A 23,943-nucleotide genomic window follows, 5' to 3' on the forward strand; every position below is an offset into this window, starting at 1 on the left:
TATTCATAGGTCCAGCTTTCATTGCTCCTCACTTGACCACCTCTCAGGTTAGTCCACATCCTTCTTAGCATGTTGAATTCACTGCTAGAACCCCCAGGGCTGAGTAGAGTATAAAGGTCAACTCTACTGAGTAGAGCTAAGAAATTACTCCAGGTACACTTTTGCTTACACCTCCCAGTGCAATATTTTTCTCCTTTGTATCTCCTTGACATGGATGACATTCAGCTTGTAATCCACTATAACATCAAAATATCCCTCTGCAGGTCTCCTACTCATACAACTGTTTCTGCTATAGAGCCATGCTTTTCTTCCCTTGTTCCTTCTCTTCATGCAGTATCTTATACTTTTCCTTTTTAATAGCATCCTATTTTTCCAAATCAATTTCACAAGATCATTCTAATTCTGTCCTTACAAGACCTCTTAATCCTTCTTAGACAAGTGCAGCCTGCAAATTTAATAAGTATATTCTGTATTCCATCATCCAGAGCATTAATGCAAGCACTGAGTAGCGCTAGCCCTGGGGCAAATCCCTGCAGAACTTCACTGGATACAATTCTTCCATATTGTGTGGCAGCAGCTCCCTGGCCACAGAGAGCAACACATAACTTTACCAGGCCTTTCTGGGAAAGGCTGTGAGAAGATCAGAGAAGAGAATGATAAACAGTTCTTATCTTCACTTGCTGCACCTGTGGTTGTGAACATGTGGAATGTGTTATGGAAATCTGTTTGCCAAAGGGTGGTTTCTTAATTGGCCAATGGGGATGGTGTTTGGACTGGAGGAACAATTAGGTCCACCAGTATCAAAACCATCTATAAAAGCAGTGGGTTTCTTGATAAGTATAGGATAATAAAGTATTCATCAGCCTTCTGTGAATCATGGAGTCAATGCTAATTATTACCGAGCTGGGAGCCTGTGACAACAATACTGGAAGAGAAGCAACACCGTGTACAGTTTTCCAAACTCTTCTGCATTGATCTTGCAACAGTTTAAGATTATCTGTTGTCATCTTATTGCAAAAGTTCCATACCTTCTCAGTAATTTCTCATGGTCAACTCCTCACAGCACAACCAACAGGCTCCAATTCTCTCCTCATCCAGCTAAGGCACTCTTTTGTAGCACTCTTCTTCTTATTGGACACAGCTGTGGCCTATTAAGGGCAGGCCTGCTCCTAATCTTTGGTGATCAGTACAGCTGCAGCTCCTCAGGTGTGAGACTGCCTTCTGCACTATTTTCTTACATTCTATCCCTCCACAATTATCCTTACTATTATTAAGTCCAGATTATCCCTCTTCAGTTTGAATTTGAAAATGCCTCAGGTGAAGAACTCTTGCAGATAAAATATCAGACCCCGCCTTTCACAGTTCCAGCCTCTAAACCAAAGAGCCTTTAACAGAAGGAAGCTAAGCTGATCTGACAGAACTCACTCTTGAGAAGCCTGTGCTGGTCATGAGGCTGACTCGGCACATGTGTGGTTATCAGAAGGGCTGGGACACCAAGAAAGTGGGTGAATGTGGGCTGTGCTCATACATAAAACAATTTTAAGCCGGTGCACAGGAATGTATTGGGGGAGCATCATGGAAGGCACCTGCCACACAGCCTGGCACACAGGGAGCTCTCAGAGGCACACACCAGTCTGGGCCACTTCCCCACATGTGGCTCACAGACTAAACGTTGATTGCCACTACAGCACATCACCCTAAGCACAGATAGCAGCTGCTTAAAATGTAACCTGAAGAACTATGTTAAGGCAAAATATTCTGTAGAAGGAGAACGTTCTCTTTTGAACACTGCATGAAATTACCAGAAAAGTACTTCCCTCTCCAGGAGAGAGTAAGCTACAGACATTCCTTCAGCATCCAATTCCTTTTTTGAAATCCAAACTAGACAGCCTCTAAAATTTGCCTTTTAAGGACTAAAGGTGGTAGCTGAGAAGTTCTAGAAACAATGGTTAAATCTTTAACTGCCAGTTGGTACAAGTCTTCTTCTAGTATTACATATTGCTGTGACACATTACCATTTTTAAATAGTATCTAATGTATTTTAACAGTGATGTTAGAAGGAAAACTTAAATTCAATCAATACATTTGGAAGCCAAAAGATTTGTTACCTCAGAAAGACATTTGCTTTCAGAACTATAAAATATTAATACAGCAACATGACTGGGAATGCCAAGACAAGTATTTGAAAGATTATTTTACCCTTCAAGATGTGTTCCAAAATTACAGGTGCTGTACGTACTCCCTATTAGCCTAACTTGTAATTGCTGACACTGCCCAGTAACATGACTGCTTAGTGATAAAGGAACACTTCAATAGTTGTTTCATTAATATTTTTAGTTTTGGACTTCTGTCACCCATCATCTAATATCATATATTGCTGTTAATCATTGTAATAACCCCAGTTTCCAGTTTTTCATCACTGACTTCCTTAATTAATCTTGATCACTCTAAGGAAGATGATTTGCACAAAGAAGATGTAAAAGAATTCAATAATGCCCACAGTAATAAATTAAAATTGGGCAAATAATCTCATGCAGGAAGCATGAGCTCTTTTTTTCAGAGTGATAGCTTGGTCAGAAAATCAGCAGCTGCTGCTGAGAAACCAGCACCTCCTCCAGCTGATAATCCTGAAAATCCTGCCATTGCATGTCTGTACCTTACCTGCACACAGGTATTGTCCCACATGCATCTACACTTTGTAACATTGACTATAATAGGGAAAAATTGCTTTGTTATCTGTTGAAACATAAAAATTGCATTTTTCAGGAGTACATTTTCTCCCTTAAAAAAACAATCACCTAACAGATACATTCATGGATAAGTCAGCTAATCTTTTTGGGTGCTCTTAGTTCTTTCAATCAAATTGCATCTCCTCTATCAAAATGTTCATCAGCTCTTAAAGATTATACAACCTTACTTACATAAGAGATTATCTGTATGTACTCATACTGATTCTTGAGTCATGTATACCATACTCCCCTTTCACCTTAACATCTACAGTAACTCACAATTCAGAGTCTTTCTTAAGCAAAACTGTTTGATGGCCACCTATGTTTTCACTAATAAGAATAGAGACAACCTTAAACTAAGGGAGGAATGGTGTGAGCCATATGATTTCATTGCAGAGTTGGAGCAGACTACAGATCCCTAAACATCAGCAGTAAGGTGTGCCAGAGTTTACTACTTCCAGTTAAGTAATGTTAGTAATTCCTCACAATGTCTGTGTCTGGCCCTAGATATTATAAAAGGTTTTGAAGAGGTTTTTGCTCTTCACTAGTCTTTTAAAAAATTTTTGTCCAAGCATTTTTTAATAAAGCTATACAGCATTTAAAAATGCAATGAAACCAAAACATCCTGTCCAACGAGGCATTTAAATTCAACAGATTTTGTCTTCCACACTAGTTCCTATCAAACTCAATTACAGCTGATGTCAAGAGACTTTGTCCTCTGGTAAAATGCAAAATAAAAACCACACATTTCCAAAAGTTTAGGGAGGGTTGTCCCCTCTTCTTTACGAAGCAAATGGCTGAAACACTTGTCTTCCCAAGGTTTTTAAAGCATTGTATCTGTGCCTTTGATATCTTATCTCAGATTCAGATGAATCAGAAAAAAGCTAAAAATATTGGTTATCATGGAAAAAAAACCGTAATACAGTCTTTCATGTTTTAGCATTTCAGAGTAAGACCCTGAAATAGTATTCCACCCACACTCAAAAAAATTAAAGATATGCAAGAACTCCCATGTGCAACTTTATTATCTATTATTGAGATGGGAAAATGACAACATTGGCAAAATTTTGCCATTTTTGGTAATAAAGTAGGAAAGCAAATGAATTGGCTTCAGTCCTGAATCTTCTAGTGAACTGCTGGGAAGGAGGAAGCAAACAACAGCATCCTAAAAGCCAAACTGAAAGAGATGAGGCACAGATGGAGAAAAGGTAAAAAGAATGCCTTACTCTCTCTTTGGCTTGATAGAAAAAGGGCAAAACAAAACAAAAATAATTGAAATAATTCTAATTTATGTAGTAATTCTGATGACACATTGATGCTTGTTACAGGGCTGGATTAACACAAATAACAAATACTCACCACAAAATTAAATGCTACATTAAATACTAAATTAAAGCTATGTGCTTTATTCCTTGGAAATAAAAATTCGCCTTTTTTTCCACTGAAAAGCTTTCTAGAGCTATTCACTATAACCATAGAATATATTCAACTCTATCTTTAGTTATTTTTACCTTCTTGGCCGTCTCTCTCCTCAAGTTTATTATTACTAATACTAAACTAACACATACAAAACAACTCCTAATTATTCCAGTGAAAATTAAAGGTAAGTGAAAATTCAAGATTACTTTTATTTCTACAGTCTTCGTTACTTACCAACATTTCTTCAACAGGGACTGAATTCCAAAGAGACTATACTATGAAATGCTTCTGAAGGCCATGTAAAAAACATTCTTCCTGAGAAAATCTACAGCAGTAGTGAGTAACAGGTGGGAAGGTCCAAAATGTGAGAAAGAGTACTATGGTTTTAGTGGATCTTTTTAGCCTTCATGTATGTATCCATCTGAAACTATGTATTTCACAAATCTTCTCTTGCAGATTTTGAGAAAAGGGGCATTTCCACATTTCTGCTTTCCACATCCTCATACCACATGCAGGTATGTGATAGACCAATAGTTAAATCAGTTCTCAAACTCAGGATACCCTTCCTGCAGCAGATCATAAGTAATATTCTTCTCCAATGCACAACTGGGTTTTTTTTTTTGGCCAGGAAGAAACAATCTCAAAGGTGGCCTAAAAGTGTATTTCTCTGAAGTTAGATCTAGCCAAATATTAAGCAAACAGCAGCCAGAGTATTTTCAATTTGTGTCAAAGTATTATGTTTTGGCAGAATTCTGGAGGGAAAGGTTTACACAGAAATCATCAGTAGCTGAATCAACTTAAAACAGCTGTTAACACAGCATGGTTAAGCACAGCCCAGTAAAAGCTTTGCTACTGAGTACTGCTTTTGCACAGTTAGTTCTTTGGGGGTGGGAATATGTGGGATATTCATAAATTTCAAACAATTACAAGAAACAATAAAGCACCAGTTGGTCTACTATCAGACCAACTGAGGCAAATTCTGAATATTTAGAACACAAGAGGTTTACTGAAAAGCAACTATCAACAACTATTTAACACCAAAACACAGTCAAAACATTCACACAAGCTGTGAAAGGGTCAAGACAGGGAAGAGCACTCTAGGAGCTACACAGAACATGGAGAATAAACAAAGTGCAGAAAGTGTCAGCCTTTTGCCACTCCTCAGCAAGCTGTCTTGTAACATCTCATTTTATGCAGAAACACAGAGGTAGCTTTAAGCCAAATACACAACTACATACAGTTTAGCTTTTCAAGTTGTAAGATTAATGAGCAGATAAAGATTTCTTTGTTACACAAACACTACACCCCTCTAACCTCTGCCTTTCAGAGGGCAGTAACACTCTGTAACCTTGCCGTCATCTGCAGTCTCCCCCAGCCTCCCAACCACCCCAGGTACACCTTCTGATCCTTTTGATAGATTCTAGATGAAGATTTTGATTTAAAAATGGGTATCTCTCCTATGGGTTTTCTATCTACTGACTAAGCCTTGAGAAAAGTATCCCACATCATTCACCTGCTCAGGACAGGCTCAGAAGCAGTGGTTCACTGGTTGGAATAAAATTACGTATATTGGTTCCTAATGGGCAGTTATCAAAAAGGCTTTATTTATTTTGCTTAGTCTTTACCCATCAGACCCTTAATATATCCTTACTGACACTGATACAAAAATTAAAGCTCTAGAGGATCAACTCTTTATCATCGATTTAAACAAAAATTCACTGATTATAGTAATTTAGACTTGTTTTCTGAATTAGATCCTGGTTTATGAGCCTCTTCCCTGGAGAGGGTTCTTTTAGGAAAATATACCAAATTGCTGGCATTTCTGTTCACCCCTATGATTTAAAATTGAGTGTCAGAAAAACAGAAATTTTTTTTAAAGGGTTTATTTTGAAGAGACAACGTACACAATCTGCAAAGCATCCAAATATATACCATTCTAGAATGATAGACTTCAATCTTTTTTTTTTTCAAACTTAAGCTATTGCAAGGGTTCTTGTGATCTGAATCTTCCAGTTGCCTTATTGACTTGTCCTGTTTCTCTAGAGAGATGATGAATCCTTGTTCACCCTCCTTGTTTGCTGACAAAGAACATAGCAGCATTGCAGAAATTATGGTTTCTTATTGATCATTTGAACTTTGCTTGTTGAATCATTACATCAGTGAAAACACTTGTGTCTGTCTGCATACAAAATCTCAAGGGCAATAAAATATTCTTTAACCTTCTAAGGGATCAAAGGACGATTTTATAATATAAGAATAAATCCTAAAATGCATCAGTTTCTTCCCCAGGCCTAAGTGCTACACAGTCCTATGCATTCACTCCAAACTGGCAGTGAGAACTGAAAGCCTAACTCTAATCCTGATCTAGGTATGGTAAACTGTTCTATGGAGGGTATCATCTGTCACCTAGCAGGGATGATAGTAAGTGAACAAATCTTGTCATAAAGGATCTTGGTTGGCTCCAGCATCACTAAAGTACTGAATTTCATGAGTAGGCATTAAGATGACTCTCCAAGGAGATGTAATTTAAACACGGATTTACACCCTAAAACACAGGATGCTTTTCATTAAAGAAAACTAAACCCAGCATTTTCAATGCTAAGCCTTGTTTCTAATATATGTTTTAAGTCTTAACATTGCATTTAAAAGGGCTCAAGAAGGTAAAAAAATCTATACCTAACGTAAAAAAAAAAGTTGCATTGTTCAGAGTCAGATTCATTCTATTATATGGCTACACACAAAAGAATACCTATTTGCCCACACTTCATTCTGTCAGATAACCTATCCCAACAAAAACAATCATCACACTGTATGTTTGCCACACAGATTTTTGACTCTTGCAGAAATTTCTGACTTCAGAGCTCCAAATGGCTGGGGACAAGCTAAATGAATCCTAACTTAACCCTACACAAATTTCTTTATAATTCCTCAGAACACCTCTGAACTTTGTGGAATCTTTCTGACACCTAATATGATATCACTTTTACAAAAACTCTAGATCAAGAACTTTCTTGGGTGATAAATACTTCTGTGGGTCATTTGCAAGACAGAGGATCTAATTATGGTTGTGTTAGCTTGGCTTTTCAAGCAAATAAAAAAAAGAGAGGCAAAAGATTTTGTAATAAAAGGGCATGACCTTTTCAGGAACTTGTATCAAAATAAACTCAAAGAGGCAGATCAAGTTTGAAAGGATTCCTAAAAGGGAAACATTTGGGCTAATAATAGCTATTTCCTGTGACAATGTCATTTGGATAAACATTGCGACATCACTTCTGTCATATCAAAGTACACTGCTGAGGTTAACTTGCAGCAGTCAGCAACCAAGGATGAATTTTACAAATATGCACATATTTAAGTGTCTTTTAATGCTTATTTTTCATGTGAAAAAATTTGCCAAGAAGATAATGAATTTCAGAACACAAATTTGAAAACTTAAGGGCCTCTCTATTTATCTGAGTCCACAAGGAGAGCTAAGAAGGAGAGCCTACTTGCAGAATATCACAGAATTACCACATTACTTCGTTAAACTGTAACCTCTGCACACTTAAGCTATACCCAAAAGTCATTTTTAGTGACCTCTTGACAACATATATGCCAGCCAAGTCTTGACATTATGGATATGCTAAAACATAACAAAGAGTTTTAATTTTAACATAATGCCATTGTTAAAATATTGTTATCTTACATAATAAATTGTGTCAGAAGTTAGCAAAGCAGACCTCCTGATAAATTCCTGATAAAAATCTAATATTTTGCTCCAGTCTAACCAGCTGTCATATACAAATATGCCTTCACACTGTTGTAAAGGTCATCAATGCCTATGAAACAGGTAATAAGCACTGAAATGTTGTTGAAGATCTCTTTAAAAAAAATAAAGTTAATTGCAGAATATACAAAAATACTTCCATGCAAATAGTACCATCTACACCACAATAACAGCACTTGGACTTTCTAGACTTCACTATTTTCAAGAGACTAAACACGTCCTACCACATCCTCTCTCCTAAATTCAGGCACATGCAGTCTAATATTCTCACAAGTAAAGAAATTGCTAGTGGTTAACAATTTTTCCTCCAACATTTATTACAAATATAATGGTAATGCAATTATTGTTTTGTTTTAATGCAATTTCCCTTTTTTGCATTCTCTGGCATTACTAAGAAAGCAAAGCACATAAGTATCAAGACTGAGTGTACTTTATTTTTAAAGCTAACTGTAAAATAATTAACCAAAGCTCCCCACGAGAAGTCTTGACTGTGTTGTCAAGACTGTACAACACACCATTGATTTTATGTTAACTTGTGTGTGAATTAATGCTGAAAACTAAAAGGAACGAAGTTCCATCCTTCTTTGGAGAGACAGATGCCTGCACCTTTTCTGAGACAGAGACATCTTCAGAGATTTCTAAGATTTTAAATGGAAATACAGTCCACAAATGACACACATTAAATTCTTAAAATTTACATTTTAAATGTGACTGTTTCAGAGATATTAGCACCTTCATTGGTCTAAAATTAATACTTCAAAAATATTTTTTCTTACTGTTGTGACTTTTATAAGAAACATGTTGTAGAAATTGTATACTACCCTGAAACTTCTTTGTTGGACAATAAGTGTGTGACCTGGTTAGAAAACTGCAAAGTCTAAAAGGACTCCATTTTCTCTTCTCTGTATCGCTCACTGTCTGATATGCTTACATGTATATTATTTGCACAACTTATATACTTTATTTACCTTATATTCTAAATAACTCCAGTATTTAAATATTTATTCTTGTGACAGTGGGTTTATATTGCTAAAATTTCTTGTGCTCTTTTCTTAAATTCTTCCAAATCCTATTACTGAGACAGAATGAGCACAGTTTAGAGTATTGTGAATTTGGCCATGTTCCAAAATTCCATTTTATATTTTCTACATCCTTTTATTTTGTTATTTTGAAAAGCAGACTTATTTTCTCCAACATCTTGGGAGGAGAACAGAGGAGATGAGAGGTAACATGAAACTTTTAGATGCACACACTTTGACATTTCATTTAACAGCTGGTCAGAAACTGTCTCCAACTATGTGACTTTTTTTAAAAGGTTTTGGAGTAGATGATATTAGTCCCATTTAACCATCTCATTTGGCTGTCAAGAGATTCAACTATAGTAGCCCACAAAAATGTCTCTTCCTACCTCTTAAATGGATGTACAGCTATGTACAGAAGTAAAAATCTGGAATGATTAGAATAATAGGCTTTCATAAACATAAGGTCTTCCATAAATGCTTTTTTACAGAAGAATTCTGCCACATATTTACAGATGATGTGTGACCCACACCAGAAAAGGTACTTTAGCTTCAGCATTGTCAAAAATGTACTTTTTAAAATCTGATTTACAGGAGCTGTATATATGTAAGTGTTAATTCTGATCTTAAAATAACTATCAGCAGCGGGGGCTGAAGAAGGAGAAAAGGAGATCACTGATTCATTGCAAATTATATTAAGGAGTACTATTGTTTTCCATGAATGATACAGGTTGTAAATGTTTTCATTATCCAAGTTGTAGTACTTTAAGAATACATCTACATTTTGTGATTGCAAGTCCATTAATTACAGTATGCTGCATTAATTACATCCAGAAAGCACCTCAATTACCAATCTATGTGAGAAAATTCCCAGAAATTTGAGCTGAAATGCAAACAATACATGAAGTTTAAAGCTTTCCTATAAAAAAGTCATTAACGCTGGAGGTATGTTTCACAGTCTGAAATTCTGAAATTAGCATCTCATACATTTCTTTCTACAAAACTGGACCATCAAACAGCACAGTAATATTTTAAGTCTTACTGCCACAACATAATAACTTGTTTACATTTGACTGCACAGCTAAATTACCTTTTGATATGCACAAGGAAATTTTAATATGGTGCTAAATAATAGCCAAGATGGCTTTGTCAGAAACAACTCATGCCAAACCAAAGTAATTTATTTCCGTGACAGAGCAAACATACCTTTGAATAGGAGATGTAACATGTTTTGATTTGAAGCAAGGCTGACACTATTTTAAGTGACTTTCCTAAGTAAGCCAAGCCAACGTGGTCTAACAATGAACATAAAGAACAGGGTGGGATAACCCAAGTGTGTGACACTCTAACACTTGTGTCTTTCATTGACTGTCCTAATTCTGGTCCTACTCAACATTCTTATGGACCTAAAAAAGGCAGAAAAGAGGATAGCAAACCATCATGGTACACAATTTATACAGGTGGACAGGTTTAGAATTCACAAAGCAAAGACAGTGTAGTCTGGACAAACAGAAATCTCATATTAAGGCATATGGAATTTGAATTCCACTCACAATAACCATGAGGTGTCTCTGGCTCCTACATATTTAAAAAAACCAAAACTCCGTCTTTAATTGAGCTAACTTCATTAATGAAGTTCCTGCATCACAGATGTGTAATTTTATAATTCCCAGCTCAGGGGAATACAAAAAGGCTCCCTCTCAGCAGTACTGGCTGACTGTGACAATGTGCCCTCGTGCTCCAGTCTAAACTTTGCATCTGATGCTGCCGCATAATTGGATGTTCTGTAAAGTGTAGCACAGAACAGCTTGGGTTGGAAAGGTTCTTCAATGATACCAGTTAGTGTGAAAACTCCCTGTGACTTCAAAACAATAATAATGATGATCCTCAGAAACAAAATTTAATAATATGAAGTTGAAATAATATTCCTAGCACATGTGTACAATTACACACCATGACATGTTTTCACAAATTCTATATCAAAGTCTCTACTTCCATGAACAGCAGTTTTTGTCTACAGAAGAGATGAGCTACTTGACATCAAAGAACAATTTTGGTCTAATGCAAAAGATAAGGACAACAATTAGAATCTTTAATTTAGCCCAGCTTCTCCCCCATCCCAAGAAAGCCACAAACACAGAAGTAGAAATGAACACTTAAATTATGAGCAATATTATTAGCTTTGCCAGACCTCCTATGCATACTCACAGCCAAGGTAAAAACCTTGAGTATACATAAAAGATTCAAAGGGATTGTTGACAGAGATCCTTAACTAAAAGGGCCTTAGGAAAACTACTGCATTGAAGTAATTCCTCATCCATTATTAAAATTCAGCTGTTATATCCCTAGTATTTTCTCTTGTATGAATGACACATAAACTGTGAACTTAACTACCATGAAATATAAATAAGTGTGGTACGGAAAATAAATTTTTCAGCATGCAAAAATCCCTTATGGAAATTGGAATACATAATAGTATGATGTGTAAAAAACAAAAGTGTTTCAGAACATTTAGCACTTTTACCTGAGGCACACTTTATTTACTAGTATAGGTTTCAAGGAAACAAAGGCAGTGAATCACTTGTTCATAAAAATTGTATACAGACGCAATGGAAAAAGTCTTCACAGGAGAAGCTTAATGTGCAAGAGAAATTACATGTAGGTGCAGTTACTCATCAAGATGTAGGATTAAGCTCACTCTTCCACATACCACTGTCAAGGCACAAAGTACAAGGTACTCTCAGTATAAGGAAAAAATATTTCAGTTGTAGATTAAAAAACTAATCTGAGATCTAGTTAAAGCCAACTGCCTAACATCTTTTTAAAATTCTTATCACTTGACCTAGAATTAAGACTGAAAGCCTCTGAACAGAACTAAAAACGATGCTAAAGTTTATCTTTTCTGAAAAGAAAATCCCAAAGATATTCTCTAACATTGTAAGATTTCTAAACTGAATAGCGAATATAAAGTATAAATGTAGACCTCATTTCCATTTTTAAAAAATATGCATGACATAGATTTTCAGATGTTTACAGGGCAGGCCATTACTTCAATGATCGTCTTTATTTTTGTCAGCAGTTTTCCCATGTTAAATCTCAGAGCAAACACTATTTTATTTACACAGCTATACAATTTAAGATTCAGTACTGTTCAGTCCAATGAAAGTTAACTAATTACCAAATTCCTTGCTTTAGAATATAATTTTCAGCTCATAATATTTGTTATTCTTTACACCTTACAGCTGACCATCTGATGAATTTAAGTCTGTGTCCAGCACTGTAAAGGCAAACTACACCAGCACAAGGTTTCTTGGCTCACTGCAGAACTCTGTGAATTTATCAATTTCACTATTTTATTTTTACAACCTGCACTGAAGCAACAGTACTTGACACAGTGATGCTTTCCCACTGTGTCATATGTGGAAACACTGTCAGAGGGTCTCTAAGAAGAACAGTATCTTCTATTAAGGAGAAAAATATCCTTGATCATGAAGTATATTAAATTTAATTCTAAGGTGTGGCAGAATGCTGAATCAAGGGGAGTGAATTCCCCAAAAGGATAGAAGAATAGGCTGTAGCTGCACAGCAAATGAAAAAGTCTTAAGTCTGTGGAAAGGTTGCTTGTATTTATTTGCAGACAACTTTGAAATTCAGATTCCTAGTGAGCATTTTAAAGGGGGATAAAACAAGAGTCAAGTAGAAAGACAATGAAAAGGCTTCATGCATTAACATCTCCTTAGGCAGAAAAGCCCACAAACCTGCAGCAAAATGCAACCAGCACTGTCACACCACAAGTTTCTACTGGGTGAAACATATGTGCTTGAGGAATGTGGTTTTCAATACGCAGTACACAAAAACCACAACAGTAATAATAAATACTGACCTAGATCTGAATTTAGGAAAATCCTTCATCTAACATTAATGACAAAGAACAAGGTGTCTCAGGCTTTTCTCAAATAAGCCAATACTCACATCCCAATAAACACATGAATAGCAACACTAAGCAGGAATAGCCAGATCTTCTACAATACTGATCAAGTACAAAAGACAACTACATTTTTTGACAAGAAATCAATAGGATTTTAGAACAAATCTCCAAGAGTAAAACCTGCAGTGCAGGAGAACATATGGCACTCTCCCATCCTCCTTTACTGGTAACTCGTACTACAGCACACATTCCTTCCCAAATGCATATGGATTTTAGCTTTGCTCATATACAGTGCTGGAGGAGGGAGGGGAGAAGACTGAAAGGAGTTCATCTTCCCTTCCTCCCTGCTCCTGGAGGGGAAGAGCTGCACAAAGCTCCATCTGAGCTCTTGAGAGGGACTGTGAGTCAGCACTCTGTTACAGGTGTGTTCTGTGCCCAAGGGGAGCAGGATGAAACATGGACACGCTGCTCCTGTCGCCCCTGGCGAGGGCACTCACTGCACTCGTGTTCTGTCAGAGCGACAGAGGCAGAGCAGCAGTGCAGCCTCAGCATGGCTCAGCAAACAGTACCAGGGACAGATTTTGGTATGAACTAATTCTGCCTAAGGAGATGTTAATGCATTCAGCCTTTTCATTGTCTTTCTACTTGACTCTTGTTTTATCCCCCTTTAAAATGCTCACTAGGAATTCCTGTTACTATATTATCTCTATTACCTTAAAATATGGGCATCTAAACATATATGCCCAGGTGCTTCCCCAGTAGTCCCATTTTCCCAACATTGTTCACTGAGGAGTTCATCACCTCCTCCTCTTTTACATGACTTTCATTCTGGAAAGCCCATTATGTATGGGGAAAAACTACAGCTCTGAAAAATGAATGAGCTGGACCTGCACATCTGGATTTTTGGCATGAGATGTCTCCAAAGATGACTGTGTTTTCCATTCTTCTGTGGTTCCAACATGTTTATCCAGCAGAAATGTTGGGCATGCTTCAAGATGCAAATTACTGATTATTCAAGTAATTGCTCAATCTTTATTGTACTCAAAGAAATACCACGCTTGGTTAAAGAGCTTATAAAAGAACTGCTACCATAATTTTTTTAAGTCTGTTAAAGGAAAACTTGATTAATTTTACGGCATTACAAAACAAGGTCAAGTTAAAAACATACAGACTTAACTTCATAATTTTAATTAAGTATCACTATAGTATAAACTGTTAAGAAACCTAGAAAACTGAGCAGCAATACCAATGTCTCCCATTTTTTGCTGTTTTTGTAACATTAATCTGTACTTTATGTTATTTGTTGCAGCTGTCTTTTTTTTAAAAAAAATCAGACTAGCAAACATAAAGCAGTACCTTGTCAGAAGAAAAACAGTAAAGGAAAAAAATGACAGTTTAGATAGCAATGGATTCTCTGGGAAAGGCACTGAAAGAGGTCAAGGCACAAAATTATTGTGCAAAATTAGACACAGTTTTAGTTAAAAAAGCTTAGTGACTTTAAGCACCAAACTATTTTCAGTTAAATATGTATAACACATAGTTGCAGTAATATTAAATAATTTACTTAAGCTAATTCTACCTTTGCCCAAAGAATTTTAAGATATAAAATCAACAACTCCCAATTCGGTATTAAAATTTCAGCCAAAACCATTTTAACTAAACACTTGTATTACCATATGCTTCCCATTAATATTACATGAATTATTGAAGACTGATTAAATATACATGTGTCTGTCCAAGCAGGTTTCTCCTCAAAATGCAGTCTCTTGCTTTCTTCTGTTTTCAATATTTGCTTAAAGGCAGTGCATTTGAGTCTGTGCCTCATGTCAACTAATTATGAATTCCTTACACCACGGTGTACTACTTGCCACTGAGGGAAGGAAAAGCAAGTGTTTCATGCTCCATTTGCTGTTGACAACATCTCACTGGGGCTGTCTGCTTTGCAGACTACTCTGGAACATGTGTCCAGCAGAGGTACAATTAATAGTCAGGAGTGCTAACAGATGATCAACAAGAAATATCACGCCCTTGGCTGAGCCACCCAAAGCCCCGAGCCAACACCTCCTCCAGCACTGCAGGGGACACTGACAGCAAAGGAGGTGGCAGTTCCCAGGTCTGCTGGGCTCGCCTGGGCCATGGGCTGATCTGCAGCAGCATTTCAGATACAAATACAGGGCTCTCAGACACAAATATAGGGCTCTCAGAAGCTGGTGGGCTCAGCTGGGGTCACAAACAGAGGTAATAGAGCAAGATATCCAGTGTGAGAGGACTTCTTAATTTGGATGCTTTTGAAGGCATTTTGAAGCCTAGGGAAGTGGCAGTGTAATGGCATCCAGCTGAAGGATGGAGGGAGGCAGGACAGCTGTATGCCCTAACCATGGGGACTGCAGAGGAAGCTGCTGCCATTGCCACCACCCCAGTGGAGACAGGCAATCCAAATCTGGGAAACAATGAGCACTTCATATCTCAGTTCTCTGCTTTATTATGATTTGAAAAAAAACCCCAAAGGACAGAAAGAAAATGTTCTCTAACCTCAAACTAATTGAATTTGAAGGTTTTACAAAACAATAGCTGCTAATATATTGTAACACAGTACCTCCCCATACTGCCACATCACAAAAAGGAAAACCTGTGCATTTTGCTTGTTCTGCTAATAGACACTTCAAAACTTCAATATCCGGTGCATAAAAATCTTAACATTTTTAAGGCCTGAACCTGATCCTGAATATTGCAGGAGTTCATCAGAACTGGCTGGAGTGAAATGCAGGTGAGAATGCTGCACAGCTGCATGGCCATGGGACAGCCCAGAGCTGGGGAGGCAGGCTCCCAGCAAGGGCCGCTAACTGGGAAGGGGGGTGGATGGAAGGCAAGGGGCCCTTCCCTGCCCAATTAGTGAGTCCCCTGTGCTCACCCCCATACCTGAAAACTTTCTGCTGAACATAAATTAAAGAACTAAAACTTACATTTATTTTACAGTGTTTTTTCTACTTGACCTGAAAATATTTCAACAAATGGATAACTACAGTTGAAAATATTAGTGGGTGAGAAAATAGAAGTTTCCGGGGTTTAAGAAAAAATGTTATTTTCATACAGGAGAAAAAAGCATTTTCATTAAACAAGGCCAGTGTTGTTTAAAAGGGCCAGTGTTGCCTAATCATTAAAGCATAGAAACTTGCAAACTCCGATACTTGTTAAGAACCTACCTGTTTATTTCTTGTCATTCACAACTTCTCTGTATTTGCCCAGTTATGGAATGAGGTTTGCTTATACTTGCCTAAAACACCTACTACACACAGTGAGGAATTTTCTAAAAGATGTGGCAAAATTACAAACTTAATCATTAATGAAAAAGGATCAATATTCAAAAAGTAACCTGTGAAGAGGGTCTTCCACACATTTACAATAGCAAATAATATTCTAATACAGAAGAGGAAAGCCCTAGATTTCACTTTTATTTTAAAATCCTCCTATTTTCAAAATGGCACTATTGAACTTGCCCATATGTTCCAATAACTACAGCTCTCAGGAGTCTTCTATATTAATGGTAGTTAAAATAGTCTTTGAATACAGATACTTGAAAAAAGTTACTATTTGAACTATATTACCACAGTGAAGCTCCATTCTCTCAAAACCCTGTTTCACTGAAAAAAGAAACTATCACAACTCGTTCTCTCTTTGCTATTTTACTTCATTTTTTTTTTTACTTCCAGTACCATCCTAATTTCCCCATACAAAATGTTTAAGCACCAAGTATCTTAAATGGAGAACATGTTGTACCTTAAATGAGCTACAGAAAAGAGCCCAAGTACTGAACAATCAGTCACACACTATCATTTTGTACCTGCATGCACAATGCTTCAGGCTGTGGGCACTCAGATTCCTAATGGTTTGTTAACAAGATCTCCAGACTTTCCCTCTACATCAATACCGGAGTTACCTACCCATTTATCTATCTCAAAGAGATAAATAAATAAATATTGCTAATGTTTTTACACTCAAAACATATCTCCTCTGATTTAGCATGACCTGTTAAATTGAGGTCAAACATCTAATAAAACAGGTACTACTCCAGCTGGCACGTTTCCTTGCCTGTTCTTCAATAATCACTTTTTGCTGTAGTCACCTAAATAACACTCTACATATGCCATTTAAATTTTGCTGACCTTCTCTTTCTGGCTACATGAAGTTTTCTTGTGTTCTACAAATTATTTCAATCAGAAAATACATCTAATACAATGTAACACAGTGAGATTAAACAATGGCTGGACATGAAATTTAGAGATGACCAACAAGACAGATGATTTTTTTGTAAAACATTTAATAAATGAGCCATTAACAGAAAGGAATAATTAATGGTTCTCCTTTCCTATGCAATTGAGAACACCTTTTGCACCTGTAAAATAAAATACAGAGCTAACACCTAAAGAATTATGCATAGAAACATTTTTACTTCCAATACTATTTTTTGCTATTGCTGTTACTACTGCTTCTAAAACCACTTTAATTTGTATTATGCCAATATTCCACCATCCTTTTTAATGCACATTTTTAGCCCTTTCATGCAGAGGTTGCAAGCTGCAAAGTAAAAGTGAACTATATTGAAGTCAGACATTCATTTTAGCTATTCCAAGATTCAAAACATTCTATCATCTGTTCCTATGGAAACTGAAAGGATATTCTAGGTTATATCAGTACCAGCCGATTATGTTGCCGAGAAATCTGTGGTTTATTTTAATCCATAGTTCAGAGGTATAAAATCATACTTAGTGTTTAGCTTGGTGATTTTGAATTACTGAGGCGTGGTTAACACTTCAGTTTCATTAGATCATACTTTAAGATAAAACAAACTCCTTTTAGACCAGAATAGTAAAGGGAAAATGTTATAAGGTTCCATTAATCCCTGTGGAGTTTGCTGTTCATATGTAGGATATAACTAATATATACTTGGAAGATATTTTTTTCGTTGTTAGATGAGCCATACGTTGCTGCATCACATCGTAATAGAACAGTTCAAGGAAAAAATAATTTAGATTTATAGAAAACTCCCTCAGTAGTGCCATGCACCAGATGGCCAGCTGAAGGAATCTGATTTAGCAAGTTAACAAGATCATGAAAACCATAACCATAAGACTAAAGATGAAAAATAAAATTGAATAATGCAACATGAGTATATTTCTACGACAAAGAAACTTAAAGTTAGGATAGAGTAAAACATGTGAAGACATTTAAAAACGTTAAGTGAAAATGCTCCATATGTATACAGAGCTACTCTAAAAGAAAGGATAGAAACTGTGTAAGTTAGCAGGATTTTAATTAAACAGACCAAAATGCCATTGTGATCGTTCACAACAAAAGCCAATATGACAGCTAAACATGCTGGAATAAGTCTTCTCTGTCTACATTAGAAATAAGCAGTAAAATGGGTAGTTAACATGAATTTAAATAAAAAGCTTTGGATTTCATACTCCATTTTCACTAAACAAAACTAGATGATTTAAAGTCAACTATAGCTACCACCCTCATCTTATGCCAAAAGTAGCAAGTAGGTTCAAGTTTTCCTCTTTACAGATAAGACTTCAGCCTTCTTACTCTAGATTCAAATAACTGACTTCTGAATAATCAGAAATGCCTTCTATTTCTATATCATACTGTAGTCAATCACTCCATTATGAAGTAACTGTCTCAGTCTAGTTTCCATCAGGATCTCCTGCAGGGAATTCAGATTGTAGCATAATAAGGAAATGTAACAACTACTGCCTAAAGTGTACTATATTGGTTAAACTTTTGACAGTAATGAGGTTAAATTCCAACTACTAGCTTTCAAGATAGAAATAAATGTCAGAATAAAAAGAAAAGAAAAAAAGAGAAAGAAGCAATGATTACTTTTTTACTTTAAAAAGCATACTCTTAGTAGCATTTCAAATCTAGTTATTCCAGGCTTTTTAATGAGGTCAACCAACAGTATGTGGATAAAAAGATTAATGGCTATGAGCCAGATTGGAGGGGTTCTCTCTTTCTTTTTGTACCTTATTTGCTATTCTAATGATCATTTAGTAATTATGCACACCTATGCAGTTATGTACATCTACATAACAGCAATCAATCCCACTGACATGCTGAAGTGCATAAGGGCGTGGATTATTTAAAAGCCATGACAAAATATGATAGCTAATACGTAAAAGCAGCAAAGTGTAGGCAAAAACATCTGGAAACTAAAAATTGTGCTTTTGAGTAGCACAGTACATCAGTGTGGGTAATGTAACAGATTCTAAGCCAAATTAACGAAAGCTGAACATTGAAGAGGCCCCTACACAACCACAGGGCACACGAAATGACATCCTGCTACAACATCGGACTTTGCTCTACAGTCAAGCACATCTTCAGAGCTGACAACTTTAGAAAAGCATATTCATGCACTTGCACAGTCCATTTCACAATGAAGTATTCACCTGAAGATGACACTAAACCAGCAAAAAACAGAAGGCAGATTTTGAATTAAATCAAAGTGTTTGAATATCATGAACTAATCTAGAAATAGGGATGTTTCAGTGCAACACATACTCTTGCTAAAGTAGGCAAGATTGAAAGAAACTGAAAAACTAAAAATCACAGGACCCTGCCCAGACAGTCACGCCTCAAGAGCCATCCACACTTTTGGTAGCAATAATTAGAAGAAATTAGAAAACACAACACTATTATATTTTTCCATGTTTCATCAAAAAAGTAAGATATGGAGCCCAACACCAACCCTTCTTAATACCTGAATGTCCCAAACACTTTGAAGTGCATTTGCACAACTGGAAAATGCTGCCACAGGATAGTAAGTGTATGTATTGCTTAAGATCCTTGATATTAGATTGAACACTAAACTATAACCAATTTAAGAACAATTTCACCAATCCTGCCATAACCCTGCAAGCTGTAGTAGACAAACACTCAGCTCAGAGGGCCCTGAAATGAAATAAATTATGCAATTTCTTGATGATTGTGTCTAAGTGATGATAACTGGTCAATTATGTACATACTTTCCCCTCCAACCCCTTGGGGAATAAGAAACAAGACCTATTAGAGATCCTTGACAAGAGATTAAACGCTGGTCTATGAGCGATCTCAGATTAATTTCACCAATTTTGCTATAACACTGCAAGATATACTACAAAGCACCTAGCTTAGGGACTGAACTGAGATAAATTGAGCAACTCCTGGATAATCACCTCCAGACAACTGGTTAATTATGCAGACACTTCATCCTCCCATCACTTTTCTCAGGCACTAAACAGCATTAGTCAAGAACACTTATGCATATACATCTAGTTAATAATTTTTTAATGCAAAAAAACCTGCACTTTCCAGAGACAACAACTGAGAGAAAAGGCTCAGTATGAAAAAGAATGCAAAACAGAATAATTCACAAAACAAATTCTTCTCAATGAATTATGAAAACTCAAAATGTCCCCAAATATGCCCAAAATAATAACAGTACAAAGATGCTACAATGTGAATAACTAAGAAATTTTTGTTCAGATCATACTGTTTACCTACTTATCCTGTTTATAAAAATCCAGCATTTGAATAAGTGTAAGAAGTAGAGTTTAGGATTTACTTCTCTACATTATTTCCCCCTCTTCTTCATTCTGCAAGGTTGTAATTAGCAAAGCTCTTCATTCTGGAGAAAAAATAAATCTGGGTATTTTTTAAAAAACAGCACACCCAGTTCAACAAAGGATACTTATTAGGCTTACACCTACATCTTATATACAGGAAACTGGACAATAAAACACAGCATAATTTCTCTAAAATCTAAAAAAAAAAAATTTAAACCCCACCAACCAACCAAAAAAAACCTACCAAAACCAAACTAGTCAGACATCTACAGATTCCTCCAGGAGACAAGGAAGGAAAATTTTTATTTTGTGGTCAAAAATACAGACTGTTTCTGTAACACACAGAAGGACAAACTGTTTAAAGTGCAAACCCAGGGAAATCTGAATTCTGCTCTCACTTCTACACCACATCCTGCTATATTTTAATCAATCTTTAATGATACCATTGATACCTCACAGCCTATGTCCTAATTATTAAAATTGGTATCAGTAAAGTCACAAGCAAGAACATAGGTCCCTAATGTATTTCACACATGCAAAAATCCATCCTTCTTACAACCACAGCTGCTGCTTAAAGCACTGAACCTAGCTCAGAACTTAGGCTACCTTTTAAGAGGATGGAGGAGATGGAAATGCAGCTCCTTTCTGCACACACATGGCCTGGCTCCTAAAGCTACCAATACTGTCATTACCAGGTGGAGCTAAGTTTGCTTATCCCTTTAAGTCCCACACCTAGCATGGCAATATACAGCAGGAAGGGTTTGAAGCATGAGCTTCTCATTTTTAAATGTAGCAGACAAAACCATGTCTGGAAAAACTGTTCTATCTGGGATCAAGCTTTGATAATCTTTACAAATTTCTCTTTTCCCCAGTAATTTCTTATTATTCAGATCTACTTTACACAATATTGCTGTTGAAAACAGGGGTGAAGTGGTGTAAGAGCAAATCTAGATTCTTCAGCCTAGGGTTCAATGGGAGCAAAAGAAATGATGGGGATGTTTCAGGTGGTTGCAAGATGCAGACATATCTCTTTTTTAAAATTTTAAAGCAGAAAACATTGCTGGCTTCTGTTAGAAGGGGGCTTTTAATCAAGTTTTTGATGCATCTCTGCTAAAGCTGTCTTCCCTGCTTCCTACGCTATCTGCCATTAGCTTGCTTACAGTATGAAGGAAAGCCAGCAAGGAGTTCAGAACTAGAAATAAAGATGGGGTTAAAATGCATTTTCTTTGAATTGCTCTATGGGTCACGAAAGACTGTCTATCTGTGCTATGTACACTAGGAGGACCTAACAAAGCACACAGAAGAATAAAAACCTGCCTGTAGCCACTGGTACCTGTGTGCTCACAACAGCAAAGAGAACTTGTCAACAATAGCAAAGAGAACTTTCTCTTTCTAAAAGGATTAGGAAGGCAAGTGTGGTTTGCAGCTCTATGAGAGCCTGTTGAGACACGCTGACAGAAACTTCTAGTCTATACCCAGACAGCAGCTTTAAGATTCCACCAGGAAGAGGAGTGGAAGGCCTCACTTCCAAAGCAGTCAATGGCTAATGCCACATCTCCAAAGGGGGAAGAGGTTTCAGTTTTTCTGAGAAATACACAAACACCATGGTGGTGGACATTCCATAAAAACATGAATTAAAATGAACAGAAAGAGACAATGTATTACTTAGGTATAAGTATCTGCTTTCATGTGCTACTGCTGGACATTATTTGGGGGAATCTGTGCACACCTCACTAGCATGTGACTTATACATCATTAAATAAACAATAAAAAGAAGAAAAAAGTCTCTATCCAAATCAAAGGGGATATATAAAAATGTTAAATGTAGCAGCTTAGACTTTGTAGCTCTGTTCTTTTTGTCAGAGTAACTTCGAGCAATATCTCTGGAAAAAAAAGCTGAATTCTAGAGAGCACATTCACCAAATTCTAATGACTTTCGTTTAAAAACAAATACTTCCAGTCTTACTTTTTAAAATTTATTTCCTCTTCCTGCTTCTCTTTTAGGTGGACACTGAAATACTCTAAAATGGAGACAACAAGAATCATTTTTCTCTTAAGGCATTGCTGAAAAGTGCTACATGAAATGTAGAAGTACAGCTCACTCTTATGCAGGCAATTGATCTCGTATTATTTACACAGCAGATGAAAATAAGGGTGGAAACTAAAACTGCATTTGCAAATATGAATATCAAATAACTGCAGAAACACCTGGATAAATACAGATGCACTATTCTCAAAGGTACAGACAGCCACCAGAATACATACTGGCAGGAAGACAGTTCATCTGAGGAACTCTTTAGTACTTAATACAGGAGAAAAGATGAAGGTCCCATGTCCTCTTTAAGGAAGTTTCAGGGGTTGGAAGGTATAGATGTAAATCAGCTTGTCAGTAAAACACAATAACAGGAATCAAGGACACGCTATTCACTAGTCACATTTCAAATTCTATATTTCTTGGGCAATGCCTGCATATGTATTTTCTAAAGCAAACTACTGTTCTCAACATTAAATTCACAAATCATATCCAACAACAAACCTGTGATGCGTAACCCAACACCTCCTCATGAAAACATCCCCATTTCTGATATGACTAAGCACTAATAATTTTCTTCCAAACACTCCTCCATTTGTTGGAAAGAGGCCCCTGGCTAAAGCACAACAGGCATATACTTTAATAATCTCTTGATTACCTGGAGACAGCCTGGAACACCTAATAAATCTGTCTATTTTTCAGGTGGAGTGGGATTGATTTCCCCAGGGTTTCTTTGTCAGTTCCATTTTAGTACTTAATATGAAGAGAAAATTATCAGAGAAGGTCAAATCTGACATGAAAAACTAGAACAAGTTCACACTGATGAAGACTTTTGCTACATTTAAAATAAATGTCCACTTGCTTTTTCTTAGGCGCTGTCTTCCGTCAATCTTTATTTAATAACCTATATGCTTCATAGCTTGCAAAAAGTGCAATCACAGCTTGGCAACATGCTCAAATAGCCAGAAGTTTCAACACTGGAATAGTAATCGAGTGAAAAATGGGGTGGTTTTTTCCAACCACTTTGTTATCAGCAAAAAGTCAAAGGTATTTACCACAAACATGACTTCCTACTGCAGAAAATTAGTTGAAATGACACATCTAAGTAAAAGTTAGAGACATACCAAAAATTTTAATCCTCAATTGTTTAATCAAGCCAATTTATTCAGTAGGTTTTCTATTATGTATACATTCTATTTTCATGTCACTCTACAACAGTATAAACACATGCTATCTTGACTTAGAGAGAAGTTTAACACTTGGTAAGAAACAGGATAAAAATGCCTTATTCAAAGCCTCTTTGTTCTCTAATTTAAGATCCAAATTTGATAGAAATTTGTACCAAATTTCTCCTCTCACTCTGGCAATGAGAATTTAAAATATTTTTGTTTTTGAAGAATATTAAAAAGTATAGACAAAGGAAGATTAAATTTTACAAAGGCAAGA

The 23,943-nt window shown here is 36.4% G+C and overlaps 1 protein-coding gene across 1 annotated transcript in view; it reads right to left on the minus strand.

Moving 5' to 3' along the window:
- COG5 (component of oligomeric golgi complex 5) overlaps nucleotides 1-23,943 on the minus strand; it is a 180,071-nt gene that overhangs the window by 83,564 nt on the left and 72,564 nt on the right. The window lies entirely within an intron of this gene.

Source organism: Melozone crissalis, unplaced genomic scaffold (assembly GCF_028551555.1).
Source record: "Melozone crissalis strain CALT ecotype California unplaced genomic scaffold, PUWL_Pcris_2 ptg000004l_1, whole genome shotgun sequence".
NCBI lineage: Eukaryota > Metazoa > Chordata > Aves > Passeriformes > Passerellidae > Melozone > Melozone crissalis.